This window comes from Hemitrygon akajei, chromosome 8, assembly GCF_048418815.1.
Source record: "Hemitrygon akajei chromosome 8, sHemAka1.3, whole genome shotgun sequence".
In the NCBI taxonomy this organism is placed as follows: Eukaryota; Metazoa; Chordata; class Chondrichthyes; order Myliobatiformes; family Dasyatidae; genus Hemitrygon; species Hemitrygon akajei.
The window spans coordinates 6,378,053-6,393,118 of NC_133131.1; the positions used below are offsets into that span (position 1 = coordinate 6,378,053).

Below are 15,066 nucleotides of genomic sequence, written 5' to 3' on the forward strand. Positions count from 1 at the left end.
GCCTTCTTTCATTTCACTTTTTTCATAAGTCAACACCCAAGCAAGCAGTTCATTACAGGCTGTAGAAATGGATCTGAATATAAAACACAATAGATAATTTGACATATAAACCAGAAGAGACATGGTTTATAATCTTACAATTTGGTCAAATACAGAACCAGGTTCAAGTTTCCTAAATACATTTGTGAAACTTATTTCAAATTCTGGTAGAATGTTTAAACATACATGAAAAAAAAACAGATGCTTCTGTTAGCGATAATAATGTTGATTAATCTTAGAAGTTTCTTCCCCCAGGCAGTTAATCAGATCAATCATCCCCACCCACCCCTCTATTAACCCCGCCACTGCACATTACTCCATATCTGTACTTTAACCTCTAACTTTATTTTTATATAATCTTTATAACTGTTGAATGATTTTGCTTTTTGTTGCCTGTTGAGCTCTAACCAACACACAACAGAAAATTCCCAATACACATAAATGATTTGGCAAATAAAGTTGATCCTTGATAAGATATAAATAAAAGTTATAGATTGACACTGGAGATCATAATGTTCCCTCTAAGGTGTGTGCATGCCACACACCTTTAGCTACTAGTGCACAAAGAAACTTAAACTGAGCACAAAAGGTTGTCACCCTCTACCTTGTTGGGATGTTAAGTATATTTCATGATTGTACACAACCACATTTCCTTTTCTGGTTTCTGATGCAGACGGTGTTGACAACGTGGAGTTTGTGATGATTTGTCTGCAGATTTTAGAACTGGCTTATTTATACTGTTTTTATCGAAGAAATTATTCAGTGCACACATGTTGTTGTCACTGGGCAAAAAATTACACAGCACAAGAATTTTATGCACATGGTTATCACTAAATAGAGGGAACATTGATGATGAGAGGTTAATTCATATTGTAGTATGTGTAAAATAAATGTGTTGATTTTACATATTAAATACAACTTGTAACGTAGCACTGAAATAACATTGGAGAGGGCCTAGAGGATGTTCATTGGAATTATCCCAGGAATGAAAGGGTTAACATGTGAGGAGTGTTTGATGGTTCTGAGCTTGTAGTCACTGGAGTTTAGAAGAATGAAGGGGATCTCATTGAAGCCTATAGAATATTTAAAAGCCTAGATAGAGTAGACGTGGAAAGGATGTTTCTTATAGTGGGGGAATTTAGGACCAGAGAGTACAGCATCAGAATGGAGGGTTGTTCCTTTACAGCAGAGATGAGGAGGAATTGCTTTAGCCAAAGGGTGGTGAATCTATTGAATTCATTGCCACAGATGGCCATGGATGCCAAGTTATTGGCATATTTAAAGCAAAATAATTAATTAGTAAGGATGTCAAAGGTTATGGGGAGAAAGCAGGAGAGTGGGGTTGGAGGGGTTAACAAATCACCCATGATTAAATGGTGGAGCAGATTCAATGGGCTGAATGGTCAAATTCTGCTCCTATGCCTTTTGGTCTTATGGTCTCACGTCTACCAAGTTGTTACATGGTAAGATTTAAGCTCCTTACAGGCTTCCTCCTTAATCAATATTGCCAGCATCTTCTTCTGTTCAGCCCCTTAAATGCCTCAGTGCTATTCAGCTCAACAACATCATGTTCACTCTCTGGAAAGAGACATCTCTCGTGACTTTATTTTGAATTAATTGCTGACCATGATGCACTTATATAATGTAGGTGACTATTACTCATTTTATAAAGACGTAGTTGATAGGCTCTTAGCAACAGAAGAACTGCATTTGGCACAAGTCCACTTGACCAATAGCACTAATTATCATTCAGTGAAGTGACCTGCAAGCCAATTAAAACCATGTACTCTGTACCTGACCCACCAGGATATGATGAACTGTTCAATCCACCTGCCACTCATCTCCCATTGTGGGCAGCCTACCCAACAAGATCCACCTCCAGAAATGAGGCGAAGAATGGGGATTCAGTTAAAGTGTAGAACAAATCCATTAAATGTATCTTGTAAATAACCCTGCAATTTTCCACCAGGTTATAAAAATCCCACTGAGCACAGGCTGTGCTGAATAGATTTAGGAAAAAATCAGGGTCAAGATGAAGCAATTTTCACCCCTGGGACTTTCATTTAGTCCTTTTTATAGTGGCAGATGCTGGATATTGTTGAGGGTTGTGATGCAGTTAGACATGCATTTAGCAAATAAATGGCAATGATGTAAGCAAATGCTTATTGGTTAGAAGATTGAACACGCTTGTGCTTTTTGAGTAAGTGCAGCTGCTTTCTAGTTTTATGGTCTTTTGCAAAGTTCAGGCCATGTCAAGACATCTGTTTCTTCCAGTTGGTTGAAGATGTCCAATTTACAGTATCTGAACTTGAACCTGAAGTGACATCAGCAGTTCAGCCCATTCCATTTGTCTCTCACCTAGGTCCACATTGGAGTAATTTCCATTTCCATCTTGGTCCTGTCTTGCCTCCCTCCTTGTGACTCTCTGAACAGCAGCTAAAGCAGAAATCCATCTGTTTCCTTTTGAACATTGCAGCCACATTTGGTTTCTCACTTCAGTGCAGCCAAACAAATTAATCGTTCAAAATACCTCAACTTCATAGGAGGAGGAATCATTTTTTGAAGCTTTGATCAAGTTAAATTTCTGGGACTTTCATTATTAAGTTGTTGGATTTGCTTTCTGGTGCTGGAAGTAGTCCATAAGACCATAAGGTATGGGAGCAGAATTAGGCCATTTGGCCCATCAAGGCTACTCTGCCATTTCATTATGGCTGATCCAATTTTCCTCTCAGCCCTAATCTCTTGCCTTCTCCCCATATCCCTTCATTTCCTGCCCAGTCAAGAATCTATCATCTCTGCCTTAAATAAACATAACGACTTCGGTCTATGCAGATATGGACTGGATCATCCACTGAGAAATCGCAAATAGAATTGAACATTGCAGTCATTAGCAAACATCTCACACCCTACCTTACACTCAGGCTTACCTCCTGTACCTAATAAATCGGCCACTGAGTGTATGCTCATGGTCTTCTGCTACTGTAGCCCGTCCACCTCAAGGTTCAATGTGTTATGCCTGCAGTGATGCTCTTCTGCACATCACTCTTGCAACAGTTGGTACTTGAGTTATTGTCGCACTCCTTTCTTGACAAAAGAAGCAGCCAATCGTCCTCCCCACCATTACCATCCTTCATTTGGCAGAACTGGTCCTCAACATGAACTGATTTTTCCTTCGGCTCCTCCCACTTTCTCCAAACTTGAGGGGTAGCCATGGATACTTGCAAGGCCTAGGCTATGCCTGCCTCTTCGTCAGCTAAGTAGAACAGTCTATGTTTAAAGCCTTCCCCAGTTATATTCCCCAACTCTTCCTCCACTGCGTTGGCACTGCTGAGTACCCATGCTGAGCTTGTCCATTGTATCTGTATTGCTCTAACTTCCACTCTGCCCTTAAGTTCACTTGGTCCATCTCTGACACCTCCCTCCCTTTTCTTGATCTCTTCATGTCCATCTCTGGAGACAAACTGTCAACCATCATTTTTTATAAGCCTACTGATTCCCATGGTTATCTTGACTATATCTCTTCCCACCCTATTTCCTTTAAAAATTCCCTTTCCTCAGTTTTTTCACCTCTGCTGCATCTGTTTCCAGCTCGCAGCTTTCCATTCCAGGGCATCCGAGATATCCTCCTTCTTCAAAGAACAGGGTTTGCCGCCTCTACTCTATTGATGATGCCCTCACCCACATCTGCTCTATTCTGCGCTCACCCCATCTTCCCGCCACCTTAACAGTGATAGAGTTTCTCTTGTCCTTACCTATCACTCCATCTGCCTCTGCATCCAACACATTATCCTTTGCAGCTTTCGCCATCTACAAAGGGATCCTACCACCAAGCATATCACCCCCTCTCTGCTTTCTGCAGGGATCACTCCCTCTGTGATTCCCTTGTCCATTCATCACTCCCCACTAATCTCCCTCCAGGTACTTAACCCTGCAAGCAGCCAAAGTGCTAAACCTGCCCATACACCTCCTTTCTCATCTCTATTCAGGACCCCAAACAGCCCTTCCAAGTGAGGCAATACTTCACCCGAGAATCTGCTGGGGTCACCTATTGTGCCCCCAACACCGCCTGCTCTACATTGGTGAGACCTGTCATAAATTGGGGGACCACTTTGTTCGGCACCTCTGCACCATTTACCGCAAGTGGGACTTCCTGGTGGCCAAATATTTTCATTCAGATGCCCATTACCATTTCCATTCCAATGTGTCAATGCATGACCTCTTCTTGTGTCAAGATGAGGCCAACCACAGGGTGGAGGAGCAACATCTTATATTACATCTAGGTACCCTCCAACCTGAAGGCATGAATATCGATTTCTCCTTCCAGTGAACAAATTTCTCCCCCCTCCACCCCTTCCTCTATTCCCCAGTCTGACCTTTCACTTCTTCTCACCTGTCTAATATTTCCCCCTGGGTTCCCTCCTCCTTCCCTTTCTTCTACTGAGCACTCTCCTTTCCTATCTTCTCCAGCTCTTGACCTTTCCAACCCACCTGGCTTCAACTGTCACCTTCCAACTAGCCTCTTTCCCTTCCTCCTATCTTTTTATTCTGGCATCTTCCCCCTTCCTTTCCAGTCCTGAAGAAGGGTCTTGGCCTGAAACGTCGACTGTTTACTTTTTCCGTAGATGCTGCCTGGCCAGATGTGTTTCTCCAGCACTCTGTGTGCGTCGCTTTTCATCTGCAGGCTTTCTCACGTTTATGAGTTACTGTTGCTTCCTGTCAGCTTGAACGAGTCTGGCCATTCTCCTCTGACCTCTCTCATAACAAGGCATTTCTGCCCACAGAATGGCTGCTCACTGGATGTTTTTTGTTTCCTGCACAATTCCCTCTGAACTCTAGAGACTGTTGTGCAAGGAAATCTCAGGAGATCGGCAGTTTCTGAGATACTCAAACCACCCTGTCTGACCCCAACAATCATTCCATGGTCAAAGTCTCTTAGATCTCATGTCTTCCCCAGTCTGAAAAATAACTGAACCTCTTGACCATGTCTGCAAGATTTTATACATTGTGTTGCTGTCACCTTATTGGCCTATTAGACACTTGCATTAAAGGGCACGTGTCCAAATGTACGTAATAAAGTGGCCACGGAGTCTACAAACTCACCACCCTCTGTGTGAGAGTAGGAGGTACTAAATAACTGTTAAGTATTCTATGTTTGTGTCTACTTGATATGTCTTAAATTACTCATTACATTATGGGAACAAGGCTTCCTTTTATGCTTGTATATCAATTCCACTGGGGTTTCGCACAAACTAAAGCATATTCACGCATATTCTAGAACATTCTAAAAGTATGCTTGTTTAAGCCTGCTAAGGGAAAGGCAATTCTCGGCTAGGTGTTGTGTAATGAACCATATTTCATTAAGGAGCTTAAGGTAAAGGAATCCTTAGGAGGCAGGGTGCATTCTATCATATTGGATAGAATTCTATCTAATAAGATATAATTCACCCTACAGTTTGGGAAGGAGAAGATAAAGTCAGATGTATCAGTATTACAGTGGAGTAAAGGGAGTTACAGAGGCGTGAGAGATTATCTGGCCAAAGTTAATTGGAAGGGGCCTCTAGCTGGGGTGATGGCAGAATAACAATGACAAGAGCTTCTGGAGACAACTCAGAATGTGCAGGTTAGATATATTGCAAAGATGAAGAAGTTTTCTAAAGGGAGGATGAGGCAACTGTGGCTGGCTAGGTAAGTCAAAGGGAGTATAAAAGCAATAGAGAGGGCATATGATATAGCAAAAATTATTGGGAAGGTAGAGGATTGGAAAGCTTTTAAAAACAAACAGAAGGCAACTAAGAAAGCCATAAGGAGAGAAAAGATGAAATATGAAGTTAAGCTAGCCAATAATATCAAAGAGGAACCAGAAGTTTTTTTTAGATTATATAAAGAATAAAAAGGAGGCAAGAATCGATATTGGACTATTGGAAAATGATGCTGGAGAGGAGTAATGGGGGCAAAGAAATGGCAAACAAGCTTAATAAGTATTTTGCGTCAGTTTTCACTGTGGAGAACTCTAGCAGTATATCAGAAATTCAAGAATATCAGGGGACATAAGTGAGTGTAGTTGCTATTGCTAAGGAGAAAGTGCTTGTGAAGCTGAAAGGTCTAAAGGTAGATAGGTCACCTGCACTCCATGGTTCTGAAAGAGGGAGCTGAAGAGATTGTGGAGGCATTTGTAATGATCTTTCAAGAATCACTAGATTCTGGAATGGTTCCAGAGGAATGGAAAATTACAAATGTCACTCCACTCATTAAGAAGGTGGGGGGATGCAGAAGAAAGGAAATTCTAGGTCAGTTAGCCTGACTTCAGTGGTTGGGGAGATGTTGGAGTGCAATATTAAGGATGAGGTTTCAAGGACTTGGAGGCACATGACAAAGTAGGCCAAAGTCAGCATAGTTCCCTTAAGGGGAACTCTTGCCTGACAAATCTTCTGGAATTCTTTGAGGAAGTAACAGGCAAGGTAGACAAAGGAGAGTCAGTGGACGTTGTCTACTTGGCTTTTCAGAAAGCCTTTAATAAGGTGCTGCACATAAGGCTGCTTAACAAGATGACAGCCCATGGTATTACAGAAAAGATATTAACATGGATATAAGATTGGCTGACTGGCAGGAGGCAGGCAAAGAATCGGTTGGCTGCTGTTGACTACTTGTGTTCCGCAGGGGTGGGTATTGGGACCACTTCTATGTCAACAATTTGGATGATAGAACTGATGGTTTTGTGGCCAAGTTTGAAGATGATATATAGATAGACAGTGTTGAGGAAGTAGGGAGTGTGTAGAAGAACTTGGACAGATTGGGAGAATGGGTGAAGAAGTGACAGATGGAATATAGTGTAGAGAAATGTATGGTCATGCACTATGATAGAAGGAATAAAGGTGTTGATTATTTTCTAAACGGAGAGAAAATTCAAAAAGCAGAGGTGCAAAAGGACTGGGGAGTCGTGCAGGATTCCCTAAAGGTTAACTTGCAGGTTGAGTCAGTGCTGAGAAAGGCAAATGCAATGTTAGCGTTCATTTTGAGAGGATTAGAATACAAGAGCAAGGATGTGATTCTTAGGCTTTATAAGGCATTGGTCAGATTGCACTTGGAGTATTATGAGCAGTTTTGAGACCCTTACCTAAGAGAAGATGTGCTGGCATTGGAGAGAATCCAGAGGAGGTTTAAGAGAATTATTCCAGGAATGAAAAAGATAATTATGAGGAGCATTTGATGGCTCTGGGCCTGTACTCACTGGAGTTTAGAAGAATGAGGGTGGATTTCATTGAAACCTATCGAACATTGAAAAGTCTAGACAGAGTGGATGTGGAGAAGATGTTTCCTTTAGTAGGCGGGTCTAGGACCAGAGTACACAGCCTCAGAATAGAGGAGCATCCATTTAGAACAGAGATGACAGGAAATGTTTTTAGCCATGGTGGTGAACCTGTGGAATTCATTGCCACGGATGGCGGAGGAGACCAAGTCATTGAGTATATATAAAGCGTAGGTTGATAGGATCTTGGTTAGTTCGGGCAACAAAGTTTACGAGGAGAAGCAGGAAAATGGAGTTGAGATGGATAATAAACCAACCATGATGGAATGGCAGAGCAGACTCATGGGCTGATTGGCCAAATTCTGCTCCTGTGTCTATGGTCTTATGGTCTACTGATGCCTCAAAACAGTAAACCTTTTATTAGCATAAAGGGACAATGTACCAGCTGAAGTATTTTTGAAATGGGGGTTTTCTTTGCTCCTTAGAATCTGCAAAATTCCAAATACTGAGTCACAGTAATTTTGTGATCCAGTTTATGTTCCCAGCTACAACTCTTCCACAAAAACTTTGAACTGGTAAGGTATTTACAATTCCCTCAAATAGAGGCAGTGACGCACAGAATCAAAATAACAACAAAGCTTCTTTGTTTTAATTATAAAGACATGCATGTGGGAGGAATTAATGCTCAGCTAAAGTATACTTTGGAATAATTCATCAGACTGAACTTCTAATGTTAAAATTTTCAGGTACATCTCATTCTTTGTAAAATACTTCTACATTCTAAATAGTTGCATAGAATCTTGGTTCTTTGGGAGGTTCTGGGTAAAATCTGTGGATTCTGTTTACATTAGAGCTAACAAACTGATGTTAGGAACTGTAGTTCAAATAGGAGTGAGGGTAGAACCCTGTTCCCTCATTAGCTTTATCCTGCTTGGCATTAATTCAGGTATCAGTTCTCTATTCCCACATGGTTCCTTACCACTGGACTACAGGGGCTGTCCATCAAGTAGCCACTGAAGGATGTGCTAATTCCTTGAGTTTGGAGTAATCCTGAATTAGTATGGACTCAAATCCTACAGTGCGAATGAATCTTCACAATCTTTGCTGTGGTTCTGATCGATGTTTCTGACATTACAGCAATACAGTACTTTAAAATTATAAGAAGTTTTAAAGAAGTTATAAGAAGTTTTTGGGACTCTGACAGAACAGAGAAAATTTATAAGGATGTTGCTGGGACTTGAGGTCCTGAGTTATAGGGAAAGATTGAATAGATTAGGACTTTATTACTTAGAATGTAAAAGATTGAGGGGAAATTTGATAGAGGTGTACAAAATTATGAGGGGTATATAGGTAAATGTAATCAGGTTTTTTTCCACTGAGGCTGGGGAACTGTAACTAGGGGTCATGGGTTAAAGGTGAAAGGCAAAAAGTTTAAGGGGAAAATGAAGGGAAACCTCTTCACTCAGAGGGTCATGAGAGTGTGGAATGAGCTGCCGGTGCAAGTAGTGCTTGTGAGCTCGATTTCAACGTTTAAGGAAAGTTTGGATAGGTACCTGGATGGTAGGGATATGGATGGCTATGGTCCTGGTGCAGACCAATAGGAGTAGGCAGCTTAAATGGTTTTGGCATGGACTAGATGGGCTGAAAGGTCTATTTCTGTGCTGTACTTTTCTATGATTCTATGAATCTCTGAATGTAAGAAGAGAGAAATCATGAGTTCTAAAGGCTACTCAGCCTTTCACTCATCAGGATCTTGTTTGATCTTCTACCTTAGCTCCATTTTCCTGCAAATCTCTCAACCCTCAATTCCTTAAACATTAAGAAATGTATTGATGCCTGTTTTTAAATGGATCCATTAAGCGAGCCGCCATTGCTTTGGGGTAGAGAATTCCCCTCCCACTGAGTGAACCAGTTTCTCCTCATCTCAATCCTAATCGATCAGCGACCAGGGTTTGATTTCTGCTGCTGTCTGTACAGAGTTTGTATGTTCTCCCTGTAGCCATGTGGAATTCCTCTTGGTGCTTCAGTTTCCTCTGACATTTCAAAGACGTACGGGTTAGGGGTAGGAAGTTGTGAACATGCTATGTTGGCACCAGGAGCATGGTGACACTTGTGGGCTGCGCCAGCATATCATGGACTGTGATTGGTGCACTGGGGTGAAGTCTGAAGTTGGAGGCCCAATGTCTACAGGTCTGAGTATCTGGGAACGATGACTGGAGGCCCAGAGGCAGCCTATCCTGTGGTTGGAGGCTTGTCTTGGAAAAAGGGCTTGCTTTGTTGTTGTCTTGTTTAATTTTGTTGTTGCTACTGCTTATGTTATTCTGAAGAACATTGTGGGCATGCTATGTTGGCAGATCCTTGGGTGTGCTGGTTGCTAACACAAACAATGCATTTCACTGTATCTTTCAATGTACATGTGATAAATAAATGATTGGATCTGAATCTGAGAAGAAACCATGGGTGTTTGTAGCCAGCATGAGTCATACTCAAGCAGATCATTTTGATATGGTGTACTTCTTTAGTGTTTTTGGAGCTTCACTCACAAATATTCTATCAGACTTATAACATGCCTTGTAGATGTTGCAAATGCTTTATGGAGTCAGAAAATGAGTCACTCACCAAGAACATCCAACCTCAGACCTGGTCTTGTGGCTTCTGTTCATGACTTCCAATAGCCTGTCTAGAAGAAAAAGAATTGTGTTCAGAGGGTTCTGGAGTCTATGTTGCTCAATATTTTGCTCTATTCTCGCCCTATTTATTTATCTATTTATTTATTTATTTATTTATTTTATACATTCTGGTTGGAATTTATAGCATTTTTAACATGTTGCACTGTACCGCTGCTGCAAAACAATGAATTTTATGATGTATGTTGGTGATAATAAACCGATTCTGATTCTGGTATTGTTTAATTCTGTGAACAACACCAGATCACTAATGATGTAAGGACGGAACTGTAAAACATTGAAATGTTTGCCACAGTCCAGAATGTGGCATTTGAGAAATAGCACTTTTGAAATTTGATCATATTTGCTTCTGTCAATCTATGGTGAGTGCTAGTACGTTGTTACTCTGAGTTTCTCCAACAAATGGTTCATTTATGGATTTTCTTTAGAACTTTTGAAATATTGCAGCAAAACTGCACATAATTGCATTGCTTAATAAAATCACATAACTCAATTATTTAGAGGACAATTTTTAGTGAAAGGTATCTAAAGTTCCTTTGGAGCCAGTGGATCGTATTGTGATCAGCATTGCCCATTCTTGTACAATCGATTAATTACGTCAAGTCCACAATCATTTTTAATTTATCATATTCTGACAATGTCTACTGTAATTTTTTTACATTTTTTCACAGTAACAGTAAGAAAATTCTTTGTCACCTTATGCCTTTTTCACTCAATAAAGTTACCCATCAGAAGAGACTATCCCTTAAAGGAAAACTAGACCTGTAATTAACTGGCTATCCCAAGTCAGGCTACTGGAGTGCTTTTGAAGGCTCTGAATGAATTTTCCTCCAGCAAACTCAAACAAGCAGAAATGAGGTAATTGGTCTAATTTATATTAGTTCAGAGATAAGTAATCACAACAGCAAAACCCTTCTACTCTCCTTCAGTTAGCATCCCGGAACCTATTATATTCATCTATAAGGATAGCTTGGCCATATTTCAACCTCACCCAAGGACTGTGTCCTGACAGTGTAGACTCCCATAAAAAGGAAGCTGTTCATTTCAGTAGATCCTATTGTGACTTCAGAATGTGCCAAAGGGCTTTAGATGAAATAAACTATAATGAAATAGTTTTGAAATGCAGTCAAAGTTCAAAGTAAATTTATTATTAAAGTACATACATGTCACCATATACAACCCTGAGATTCATTTTCTTGTAGTTATATTCAATAAATCCATAATAGAATCAATAAAAGACTGCACTAACTTGAGAGTTCAACCAGTGTGTAAAAGTCAACAAACCGTGCAAATGCAAAAAGTAAGAAATAATAATAATAATGATAATAAAAAATAAGTAAATATCAAGAACATGAGATGAAGACTCCTTGAAGGTGAGTCCATAGGTTGTGGGAATATTTCAAAGATGGGGCAAATGAAATTGAGTGACATTATCCCCTTTGATTCAAGAAGCTGAAGATTGAAGAGTAATAACTGTTCCTGAAACTGGTGGTGTGTGTCTTTTATATGTAGGAAGAATATGGGAGTATATAGGAAATACAGGGATGGCATGGTAGCATAGGAGCTAGCATAACGCTGTTGCAGTCCAGAGACCCGAGTTCAATTCTGCTGCAGTTTGTAAGGAGTTTGTATGTTTTCCCCATGACTGCTTGGATTTCCTCCAAGTACTCTGGTTTCCACCCATATTCCAATGACATACTGGTTATTAGGCAGCATGGGCTCGTTGGGCTGGGAGGGCCTGTATCATGCTATATATCTTAAATAGATAAATAAAACATGTCGTATTATTTGTAGCAAGCAAGCTCCCACAAACAGCAATATGATGATGACTAATTCTGTGATACTGAATTACTTTGTTGATTTTGCACTATTTATTTTTAAAGTATTCTTTTATTTTAACTAGTAATTTTTAATATATTGCTCTGTACTGCTGCCACCGAACAACAAATTTCATGATGTGTCAGATAATAAACCTGATTCTGATTCTGAAAGGAGGATACTGTAAGTATTGACCAGCCGGAAATGGCTAATGTGAGAGGGCATCATTTTAAGGTGATTGGAGAAAAGTACAGGGGAAATATTAGAGGTAGGTATTTTTACACAGAGGGTGATAGGTGCTTGGAGCACCCTTCCAGGGGTCGTGGCAGGTACATTAAGGGCATTTAAAGATTCTTAGATATGCAAATAGATGAAAGAAAGATGGTTGGCTGTGTGGAAGGGAAAGGTTAGATTGATCTTGGTGTAGGTTAAAAGGTAGGTGGAATATCGTTAGCTGAAGGGCTTGTATTATGCAGAACTGTTCTATGTTCTAGAACATTCTCTTCTTTAAAATACACTATGGGGTCTTTTACATCCATTTGAGAGTATAGCTCTAGACTTGGTTTGAGATTCAACTAAAAAATGTTGCAGAAGTTCAGCACTCCCTGCTGAAGTTTCATCTCAGATGTTTATGCTCATGTGAATGGTCTTCAGCTTGAGTTCATGCTCTTCTAATACAGCCAGAAGTGCAAAAATTGAACAACAGATGGTTAATGAACATAGACAAGAGCCAGAATTAAAAGGTGAACATTAGTCTTAGCTGGATTAGAGTTGTGATATCTTTGGGTCTTGAATGAGGCAAAAATAGGCTCGGACTCAGACAGACAGACAGACAGACAGACATACTTTATTGATCCTGAGGGAAATTGGGTTTCATTACAGTCGCACCAACCAAGAATAGTGTAGAAATATAGCAATATAAAACCATAAATAATTAAATAATAATAAGTAAATTATGCCAAGTGGAAATAAGTCCAGGACAGGGCTATTGGCTCAGGGTGTCTGACACTCCAAGGGAGGAGTTGTAAAGTTTGATGGCCACCGGCAGGAATGACTTCCTATGACGCTCAGTGTTGCATCTCGGTGGAATGAGTCTCTGGCTGAATGTACTCCTGTGCCTAACCAGTATATTATGGAATGGATGGGAGACATTGTCCAAGATGTAACCAACCAAAGTTTGTGGTCTGAAAGTATAAACAGAAGTTGCTGGGAATACTGAGCGGGTTTTTGTTTGCATTTTGACTCATTGTTTAAGATTTGCAGTGACTCGGGTGCTGATTAGGTGGCAACCAGTATAAATGAAGCCCCATTTCAAACAGAGACCATGAAACCACAAGACAAAAAGCAGAATTAGGGTATTCGACCCACTGAGTCTGCTCTGCCATTCAATCATAGCTGATTTATCATCCCTCTCAACTCCTTTCTCCTATCTTCTCTTTGACACCCTTACTAATCAAGAACCTATCAAATTCTGATTTAAATATACCCAGCGACTTGGCCTCCACAGCTGTCTGTGGCAAAGAATTCCACAGATTCACCACCCTCTGGCTAAAGAGATTCCTCCTCATCTCTGTTCTAAAGACATGTCCTTCTATTCTGAGACTGTGCCCTCTGGTCCTAGACATCCCAACTATAGGAAACATCCTCTCAATGTCCATTCTACCTAGCTGTTTCTATAATAGTTAGATTTCAAGTAGATCCCCCCATGTTCCATTCATCTAAACTCCAGCGTGTACAGACCCAAAACTGTCAAATGCTCCTCATGTGTTATCTGTTTCATTCCTGGAGTTAATTCTCATGAACCTTCTCTGGACCTTTGTCTGGAGTTGTTAGCTGCAGGACAGAGAGGGAGAAAGACAGGGAATAATAGAGAAAATTGAGATCTGAGTTATGATCCACATGATTTTTTTAATGAGACTGAAATTGTTTTGAAACAATAAAGACTTTGGTGTAAGTTCATCAAGCTTACACTCTCAGTATGAAATAGGTCTTGAAGATGTTATGGGTTGGAGTTGATTGCAGAATTATTGAACTTCCTATTGCAATAGGAACATAGATTTAAGATGAGTAGACAGTGTGGGAAATCCATATGTTGAAGGGTGTGCTGGATTTCAGCCAGGGTTCAGGAGGTACTGATCTGCTCTGTAAATTGGTTCAAGTCCTCCTGTTGAGGTAAGCACATAATGTGGCTGACACATCAGAGAGACATGGAGGGAATGTTATTAGAGCACTAACTTTGATCAGACATTAAAACAGGAGTTCAGCAGCCTTCTCCGGTGGGTATCAATAATCCCCTTTCCCTGGTGTTCTGTGCAAAATTTATCTCTCCTCAATTGTACTGGAAGTCACATTATCTGAGAATTATTGCTCATTGGACCTAACCCCTTGCAAATTATCCATTCCACTTCGTACATTATGTCTAAGTGTATTGCACCAATGCCTATATTTCAGAAGTACTTTGTTGGCTTTGGGACATCCTGGATCGTTAAGGGAGCTGCTTAAATGCTAGTCTTCCTTCTGGATTTCTTTCTGAGACAATCCACACAGAGATCAAATTCCACTGGATTTTGATGGAAATTTTAAGGAATCTGGTTTCAAATGGCATTTTAACACCTTTCTGAGGAAACTTAGAGCAGCTGCCTCATTCCTGGTCAGTCAGATGGAAGTACTTAAACAGCTAAATCACTGCTTCAATTGTACATCATGGACCCAGTACTCCAGCGAATGCTGATTAAAGTTTTTATAAACTGTTGAAGTACAGCCAGCAGTTCCGCTCAAGTCAGATCTACTTCCAAATTCTCAATGGTGGCATAAACTAGAGGCAGGCTTACAGGGCTCAATACAAAGCTGCTGTTATAGAAACAGATCAGTTACTAAAAGGTCTGGGACAGTAACAGGACACACTGCCAATCCTGTGAGGAAACGAGCATTTTTAATGATGGATGTGAAAGAAAGAAAGGCTTGCATTTACATATGACACCCCCCCCCCAATCTTCATTTGCTTCCAGTAGGGGGTTGCCAGTTAGCAATTGAGAGGGGCAGTGAAGCCCATTTCCCTTCACAACACAGGAGTACTGAGCCAATTATAGTATTAGTCCCTCCAACCCTATATCAGATAGGGAGACAGGAACAGGACTCTATATCTCAAAGTTCGAAGTATGTTTTATTACTAAAGTACAGTTATGTCACCCTGAGATTCATTTTCCTGTGACCATACTCAGCAAATCTATAGAATGTTAACTATATCAGGATCAATGAAAGATCAACCAGAGTGCA

General features: G+C 40.4%; 1 long non-coding RNA gene across 1 annotated transcript in view; it reads right to left on the bottom strand.

The window, feature by feature from the left end:
• Positions 1-15,066, bottom strand: part of LOC140731394 (uncharacterized) — a 54,094-nt gene that overhangs the window by 14,964 nt on the left and 24,064 nt on the right. The window contains exon 2 of the long non-coding RNA XR_012099800.1: positions 9,905-9,965. This is a non-coding gene — a long non-coding RNA (uncharacterized lncRNA). The remainder of the gene's footprint in view (positions 1-9,904; positions 9,966-15,066) is intronic.